General features: G+C 38.4%; 1 pseudogene; it reads left to right on the top strand.

Annotated features, from left to right (window-relative positions):
* Window positions 1-382: 382 nt before the first annotated feature.
* LOC107709175 (uncharacterized) lies at window positions 383-2,233 on the top strand (annotated as a pseudogene).
* The last annotated feature ends 7,447 nt before the right edge of the window (window positions 2,234-9,680 follow it).

Genomic DNA, 9,680 nt, shown 5'->3' with positions numbered 1-9,680 from the left:
TTTTCTTTGCGCACAAAAAGTATTCTTGTAGCTTCGTCACATGGACTATTTTACCGACGTCCTTATTACGTTTCTGGACCTGGGAACATTTCAGTTGTGTTGCTGTCTATGGAGGGTCAGAGTGCTCTTGGACTTCATCAAAAATATCTTAATTTGTGTTCCGAAGATGAACGAAGGTCTTATGGGTTTGGAACGACATGAGGGTAAGTAATTAATGACAGAATTCACAATTTTGGGTGAACTAACCCTTTAAAGTAACAGCATTTTACTTTTAGATGTACAGAAATAAATCTTCTCACATTATATACTCAAAAGTAGAGACTCCTTATATGTACAGTGTTAATTCACTAAATGTTTAATATCTACTTACTTGATTCCAGAAATGACTGACTTGGAGACAGCATTTCTGCGCACTGCCATCACTGAGGTCTTGCCTGACCTTCCAGAGGTGACAAAAGATATTTTAGAAGAGACCTTGCAGTCCCTTGGTGTGGAGGCATACGATGACTTTCAGTTTATTCAAGAATCTGATTTGCTGTCAGCATTGAGGCCAATTCAAGCCCGAAAAGTCCTTGCTGCTTGGAAACGGAGATGTAAGTCATTTATTGCAGAACAGAATGCTACCACTTCCCCAAGTAGCAGGCCTAAAAAAAAGGTCTTAAATATAAAAACATTCAGATTGTGTTACTGACCATTCTTTTTGTGTGTTTTGCAGGCCAGACTCCTGAAACAAGCAGCTCATCTGTTAGTGCCTCGCCAGAACCTCCCGCAACCTTGCAGCATCGTTCACCCCGTAGTTCGCAATCATCCTGTTACAGCAGCTCCCAAATCCCTGATATAGACTGGGTGGATACCTTTCTGATACCATGGGATAAGTTCCCGGAGGAGCTTATGCAGTTTTTGGAGAGGGGAAAACGACCAAGTCCACGTATGAGAAGAGAGATGGTCCGGATTGTGGTGGATGAGATCATGCGAATATGCTCTTGCCCAAGTAAAAGGAATTCTATTGAAGTTGCCAAAAAGTTGGTGGCGAAATATCCCAAATCTCTGCAAGACATAATAGAAGGAGATGTCATTGGGCCAGGGTACCATTCTTTAGTTAAGCAGTTGCAATATAGGATTGAAAATGTGAAGCGATCTTCCACACCCAAAATAAGAAAACGAAAGCATTGTACTGATGACTCTGACACTGATGAAATTCCTCCAGAACAGAGAGCAGCAATCCAGGATACTTATGGGTGCATTAACTGGGACGTAAAATTCCTGCCCCTTGGAGAGACCCCTGAAAGCCAACAGGAAAAGAAAGAAAAACTGAAGATGATGTCTCAGCAAACTGCTGCAAATCTAGAGGAGGTCAAACATCTAATGAAGTTGACTTTCTACACACAGCGTAAACAAGTCAACCAGGGTAAAAATATAAAATGCCTTCTGGAGGAGTGGCCATTTTGGTTCAATGAACTTGGCATGGCAGTTCACTTCAAGGAACTTACCGGAATTGGTCTTAAAGAAACTTTCACGCGGAATCTGGAATTGAAGGGGAAACGACTCTTGAACTACTTCAGTACTGTTGGTGTGAACAAGAACCAAAAATTCCTGCAGGCTGTAACAAAGTGTAACGTGATGAGGGAACAGGTGGGTGGTTGCTCTCAAGACGTGACCGAGATGTTGCTGCTTTTGCTCTCCTACTTTAACGAGAAGGAAGACGCAATGTTCCATTATGTGGAGGACACAAGCCTGGCAGAGGAAGTAGAAATGGACAAAGTAAATTTGACTCCCACCCTTGTTGTGTGTGGTAAGTTAATTTTTTTTTGTCTTTTTTCCCCCCCCATTCTTGGTGTTTCAGTTTCTCTGCCATTTCTAATTTTTGGTAACAATTTACAATAAGGTTTCATTTGTTACCATTAATTGAATTAGTAAATGTTAACCAACAACGATTAATAAATGCTGTAGAAGTATATTGTTAAATGTACATTTATGTTAACTAATGGTAACAAATGTAACCTTACTGTAAAGTGTTCATTTTTTTTACTGTTATGTTTTTATAATTAAATATAAAATCTAACTTGATTTAAATTTATTTTATTCTTTCTTTTTAGGTGGATCCTGCTTTTCGTCGAAGCGATTCATACTGTGTGTGGATCGAAATGTTGTACATGACAACATCCCCTCCTTCATTTCTGCCCTCTGCATGATGTTTGGGAGCTAGTATTGCTTTAACATCCGTTTTCTGTAAAAACAACAGGATTTTTTTGTTAAAATGCTTTAAATGGCATTATTTCCAACAATTAATTACCGTAAATTTTACAGGATGTGTTTGTTTGTTTTACATAATAATTCTGTAAATTATACTACATTAAATAGTAAAGATGTTTACATTTTTTATGTATTTTTTACAGAATAATTCTGGCAACCACAGCTGCCAAAAATTTTTTGTAAAAACAACGGAATTTTTTTTACAGTGTAGACTTTTTTCATTACTTGGAAATGTGTTTAAGAGACAGGTCGACAAAGTCGACAACCACCTTCCAGCCATGAGAAGAAAGAAAAAAACAAGATCAACAGTTACTACTTCACCCTAGCTCAACTTTTCAAAATACACTTTGTTTTCATTATATCTCTTAAAAAACTCTTGTCAGCTTCTACACTTTCACACACTGAATATAGAATAGAATAGCTGATGTAGGGAATAGGATGTTCTTGTATTTAAACATTTATAACCTTCTAAATACCTATAGCCTATGCGAACATGACCAAATGACATAAATGTTTTGTCTTCTTTTTTTTTTTTTTTTTTTTTTTTTAGAAAACAAATGTTTCAATGATCATTTTTGCCTTTTAATATTTAAGCAGTTTTATTTTAGAATATTAAAAATGTCATTAGAAATATGAAATGTTAAAAGCGTACTGTTTTGTGTGCATCTGCTCTGGTCAGGCTGAACTGGCCTTAGAAAAATCTGTAGCCATTTGAAATGAAAGGCGACCACTGCATTTTAATTACAATCCAAACAAAGAGGCATGAGCATTTTTTTCTTTTTTATTATTATTAATTCGATCGTACAATTTCAAGCAAACAGAATGGTCTGACTTTTGCTTTCTGAAATTATGCTAAAAATTAAAATTCACTCTCTGCCAGTAGGTGGTGCTTAGGAACAGCAGCGATAGGCCTATATAGCGTTTCCTGCGCTTATAAACACTATTTTAATATGAAAGAAAAAAAGTCTTGACCAGGGGCGCATCAGGTAGGCTACTCACAAGCAAGACTATGGGTGCTCCAGAGAGGGAACAAAATGTCAAAAACAAAAAGTGGATCCCACTGCAAGAAACAAACAAAAAAAATCCACGTCCAGGCACCCACATAGCAGGCAAAATATAAAAATCCTTTATTGTAAGACAGGGCTACATGTTAAAAAACACCAACATGTATCAGCCCAAACAGGCCTTCGTCAGGGTGTTCCAGGGTGTTTTGTTTCTTGCAATGGGGTCCACTTTTTGTTTTTGCCTATTTTAATATGATTCAATGCCGTCTCGGTCCTCTGTTAACGCCCTTTTTATAGACTTCGTAATATTTCCACATATTTCCAGAGTTGAAACAATACAATAAAAAACCAAGGGCCACTGTCCCTGCATGACGGGCCAATTCTTGGCAAAAAAAGAATAAATAAATAAAAATAAAAAATTTGGCCTAAATAAATATATAGGCTATGCCAGATTGCCAATCCAGCCAGCATGATTCAGGACCTCTTCCTGTGAAATGTTTTGCTTGAAACGTGAGTTCTATCTTGGTGCAATACGGATTTTTAGTTCAAATGCATTTGAACTGTTTGAAAAATAATAAAACTGCACTATATATGTCGTGACGTCGGCGGGTCATTATGACGCGCCATTCTTTAGAACGTTCGGTGAGTGAAAATGCGAGAGCAAACTAGATTCCAATTTGTAGCGAATCGGCGACTGATTGTGAGTACACTCTTCACCTTGGATTTGAGGATCTTTCTTTTGATCAGTATTTTTCGTGACAGTTTAAGCAGGGGGAAATTATTATTGTCTCATGTGTGTACGGTACAATGAGAAAATAAAACGCATTCATAGTCCGCTGGAAGTTTGCTAATACATAAATCAACAATGATTGGGTCTGAATTTTATATATTTGATGACATTTATGTTCCATTACACAAGTGATATCCAACGACATCTTAAAATAGTTGATTAATAATCACTGTTGGGGGTAATGCATTACAAGTAACGCGAGTTACGTAATCAGATTACTTTTTTTAAAGTAACTAGTAAAGTATTCCTCAAAACGAATAAAAACAGTCAAATGCAAACTCATAATATTATACAAACATGCAATAATTAACTGTTAAATAAGACAAATATCATTTATGTATTTAATTCCATTTTATTAATCCATGTCTTTGCTACTGACCTTTGATGATCCAATTCAACCATACTAAGCAAAAATGACACATTTGTGTTTCATTTTTGTTATTGCTGAATAGTGTTGAACTTTATTCTCCTGCGTCATATTCTTCATGCAATTTGTTTGAGCTGCACCCTATACTGTACAGACATGAATTTACATTTCCTTCAGCCTAAGGTGTATTCATTTCACTTTTGTTGTGAAAGGGGCTTTTACATTTGTAAAAGAATAACTTTTTTATATTAAAAACAAACAAGCAAGCCCTGCCCAGATTTTAAAAGTAACTCAAAAGTAACGTAACACATTACTTTCCATAAAAAGTAACTAAGTAACGTAATTAGTTACTTTTTTTAGGGAGTAACGCAATATTGTAATGCATTACTTTTAAAAGTAACTTTTCCCAACACTGTTAATAATACGTTATCACCAATAAAACTCTGATTACCAACACAACTTTTCAGTTTAATTAGTCGAGGCCTTTTCCAGAAACCTATAACTGTGTGTGCATGCACTAGCCTTACTTACTTTGTTATGTTTAAAATATAACAACAACAACAACAATAATATTAAGAATAATAAACAAAAATGGCTATGAAAAACCGTGTGCATTAGAAAAATAAACTACATATTTTCACATGCATTTGCAGATTAATAGATAAACTGATTACAACACAAGTTAACTTCATCAGTTTACACATTTTTAAGTAGGCTCTCAGCCTCCTTTGCTTCCTCTGACAGACCGCCACTGGGTGTGTGCCTATTGTAAAAACAATAGGCCTAATAAATAAAAGAAAGAAAGAAAAAAACTGAATATTAATAAACTAAATCAACCAGCATTTAGGTTTTCATGTGTTTACTCAACTCATTTCTTCCCTTTTTCTTTTTCTTACAGAGTGTCACAGATAGTTCACTGTTGCACACAACTGTTAAAAATTATACACATTGTTTTGGATAACCTGTCTTACCATCATCACTTATCCAAGAATCTAAGCATGTCAGCCATGCCTACACAACCCTTCATCCCCATAGATGAGCACAATGAGCTCATTACAGCCCTCCTCGCAGGGCGGTGGTGGGCGGTAATGGAGGTTGAAGATCGTTTACGCTCCTCATCTGAAAAGGGTGAGTGTGAGCATCTCCCTTCGGGCCAGTGGTGGGGAATAGTGGAGGAAGCACCTGTGCCCACTGCATTCCACGAGGAAGCACCTGCTCTGGCCATGTCCCCTGAGGGAGCCCCTGTGCTCACTGCGTCCCCTGAGGAAACACCTGCTCTGGCCAGGACCCCTGAGGGAACACCTGTGATCACTGCGTCTCCTGAGGAAACACCTGCTCTGGCCAGGTCCTCTGAGGGAGCACCTGTTTCTGCTGCATCCTCCGAGGAAGCACCTTCTCCAACCAGGACCGCTCTGAGGAGAAAATTAACGATCCCTACAAATATGAGGCAGTACCTGACAAGGGATGTCATTTTAACACCTTTGCTATTAAGACCTCCAAAGGGACCTGCTCCACCTGCCAGGGCCCCAAAAGGAGCACCTGTTCCCTCTGGTTCCCCTGAGGGACTATCTGTTCCAACTGTGTCCTCTGAGGAAGCACCTGCTCCAGCCAGGTCCTCAGCAGGTGCACCTGTTCCTACCGCGGCCTCCGTGGAAGCATCTGCTCTGACCGGGTCCCCTGAGGGAGCACCTGTTTCTGCTGCATCCTCTGAGGAAGCACCTGCTCCAGCCAAGGCCCTACTGAGGAGAAAAGTAACAATCCCTGAAAATATGAGGCTGTATCTGACAAGGGATGTCATTTTAACACCTTTGCCCTTAAGGCTTTCAAAGGGACCACCTCCACCAGCCAGGGCCCCAAAAGGAGTACCTGTTCCCTCTGCTTCCCCTGAGGAAGCACCTGCTCCAGTTAGGTCCCCCCAAGGAGCACCTATTTGTTCCGCATTCCCCCAAAAAACACCTGCTTCGGACAGGTCTCATGAAAGAACACCTGTCTGCTCTGCATCCCCTGAGGGAGCACCTGTTCCGGTCAGGTCTCCTGAGGGTGCACCTGTACCTGCCACCTCCTTCGAGGAAGCTCCTGCTCCGGCCAAGTCCCCTGAGGGAGGACCTGGGCCCACTGAATCTCCCAAGGAAGCACCTGCTCCAGCCAGGTCCCCTAAAGAAGCACTTGGGTCCAACAAGCCCCCTTGGGAAGCAGCTGTGCCCATCAGGTCCCTAAAGAGAGCGCCCAAACCCACTGCACCCCAACAAGGGAGTACCTTGGAAAAGGCTTTGCCCATGGAGCACTGGAGCTTTGGTAAGTCCCTCCTATCTCTCATTTTTACTTTTCAGATTTATTCAGAAAATGTTCTTAGTTTTAAATTTCAGTAGAAGTGTTTTTATTATTGGACTAAGAGGCACTCATTAAAACTGCTTGTGCATTAAATGATGATGTCTGTTCTTTCAACAGGACAGTCTAGATGTGGTTCAACCACCTCCGCATAAAAAACAGCGTGTGGAAAAAGGTCCCATAGCCTTTCCAAGTTCCCAGCACACTATGAAGAGGCTGTGCCCATGGACCACTGAAGATGTGGTAAATCCCTTCTATCTGTTATTTATACTTTTCAGATTTATTCAGAATATGCAGTATCTATTTAAAATCCTTTGTACATTATGTAACAATATGTAGCGATATGTCTTTAGTTTTTGTCTGCAAAACTTTCATGCCCATGCATTACATGATGATGTCGGTTATTTCAACAGGACAATGTAGATGTGGTTCAGCCACCTCCACACAAAAAACAATGTGTGAGAAAAGACCCTAAAGCCTCTGCAAGCTCCCAGCACACTTTGAGTAGAGGCAGTGCGTAAATGACCAAAGGTTTGTCCCTCCTCTTTCTCAGTTTTACTTTTAGATTTATATAAAAAGCGGAGCATGCCTAAGTCACCAACAAAATCTCCACCTCATAAAAGTGTTATATTTTTCATGTGATCAGCCAATAGCAATTTTGAACTCTCATGACAAATGTAAAGAAAAAAAAATTTAATTTACAAACCTTTTTTAAAAAATATGTCTATTAATTTATTTTATATGAAATCATAAATTGTATAAAAAAATGAAATTAATTGTCATTTTATTTTTTTAAATGTCACTCTTAGTCCTCCATAAAGGTGGCAAAGAAATAACAAGCATGTCTGCATAGTGGGGAAAAAACAGTTGGTTAAATGAATGGGCAATTTATTTTCTATCATGGTGTGTGATTCAGTGTATTTGATATAGACCATTGGTTTTCTGATATACTCAATGCCCTCTTTATCAAATTCCCAAATTCATTTTACGCATCACTTGCAAATTGAAAGTAATTACATTATGGCATATTTCACCCAACAGTATTGTGTTAGTGCATAAAAACATAAAGATTCTGTTACATCAAATGTTATGAGATATAAACAACCCATAAAAGAAAAAAAAAATGGATTTAATACTGTATATTTAGACAAAATAAACTGGTTCAAGATATAACATACAAACATTTTAAAAAACGCATATAATCCAAAGGTGGCCATTTTAAAACGCATATAATCCAAAGGTGGCCACCAATCAGCTCCTGCACTCTTTCCCGTTACGACCAGAAAACATGTCTAGTTCATGGTTCATATAACCTGTCCATAGTTTAGATCTATAACTAGCTGATTCATTCTTTTGGACCTCAATACACTATTAGACTTCTGTCTCATTGGGCCCTTTATTAACATGCAATTCCCGCAGGTTTGACCTCTGCAGGAGTGAGTCATTGCTCCCCCATTCTTATCTCTCTCATTTCTGTGACTGATTTCACAGCGTCAACAATTCTACAAAACTTTTGGGAGGTTATTAAAGACTAAAATTGATACATGTTTCACTACATGAGCCGAGGAGAATCAAAATGATTGTTTTCTCAAATTAAATTAGCATTTTTGCTGCGGTCACATCTTTGATGGTGATTACACAGTATTGTATCAGGAATGTGGAGCTGATTTGTTATCTTCGGTTCTCATTTACTTAATCTGGATCACAGCATGTGCTCTTGCCACTCAAAAGACAGGTGGATGTACTTAAGGCTCAAGCAATTCTCCAAAGTGACTCATTGTAACTGTAATTATTCTTCTTGCTGTCATGACAGGAATGGATTACCACTCTAACAAATTACACAGCAAAATAAACTGCACTTGAGCGGCAGTTTCTTAAAGTTCACTGCAGTATGTTCAGTTTTAAGTGGAAAATAATTTTACAATTAATTAATAATTAGATTCCCTGTTTTAATATACTATGAAATTGTATGATGATTCTATGATCATAGAATTTAAAAGCAATTTATGTTAAATTGAAAAACAATTATATGAATGGAGTGTCAGAGAAAATGCTTTTTATATATTTATGTGTTGTTGCTGTTTAAATATTCATGAAATGAGTGCATGTTGTAGTAAAATTTCATGAGAAGCTCTGCGCATACAAATAATATGCAAAAGTGAGTCAACCTGAATAACTTACAAACCTCCCATAACGTGTGCATGATCTCAGTTAACATTACGAAAGGTAATGATAACCGACTCTTTGAAGTGAATGAGCACTTCTTCCATTATTGTTCCATTACAGGAAATTATACATACTTCAAGTGGATTGCACCTTTATCAAACTAAGCATGGCTGGCTGGGGCAAAGATGAATGAGAATGTAACATAATTAAGTAAATGACTCTTAAAGCGAGCTATTGCACTGACAGTGAGAGATGTACAAAGGCTCTCATGGTTAAGATTTCTTCCACATTAAGGCCAAGGCCTTTTAGTTTCAATATAAAAACAGGCCAGCAACTCACAAAATATTAACAGATTAAAAGAAACTGCACATTTTGCTCTGCATATTTGATGTGTTCCTTCTTGAGAGAATATTTTGCTGAAAGACTGTGCACTGTCACAATCAGATTTCCATTTACCTCTGCATTTCAAGTGTAGCTGTGAGAATTGATCTCCATATTAGGGCTGCACGATAAATCGCATGCGATATTTAACGCGCATCTTGTCAGAAAGCCGGTTCTGTAATCAGCGGTAAATCTCCATCACCTGCGGGCTTTCACATTGAGCAGCATTAACTACACAGAGCCGTTGTTCTCTGACGAGCTGCGCAAAAAATCGCGCGAATATGAACATGGTTTTGCGCAGCTCGTCAGTGAACAACGGATCTGTGTAGTTAATGCTGCTCAATGTGAAAGCACGCACGTGATACAGATTTACCGCTGATTACAGAACCGG

This window comes from Sinocyclocheilus rhinocerous, unplaced genomic scaffold (assembly GCF_001515625.1).
Source record: "Sinocyclocheilus rhinocerous isolate Xijiao unplaced genomic scaffold, SAMN03320098_v1.1 scaffold55, whole genome shotgun sequence".
Classification (NCBI taxonomy): domain Eukaryota; kingdom Metazoa; phylum Chordata; class Actinopteri; order Cypriniformes; family Cyprinidae; genus Sinocyclocheilus; species Sinocyclocheilus rhinocerous.
Note: the sequence above shows the minus strand (reverse complement) of the source record. Positions and strands in the feature narration are given on the sequence as shown.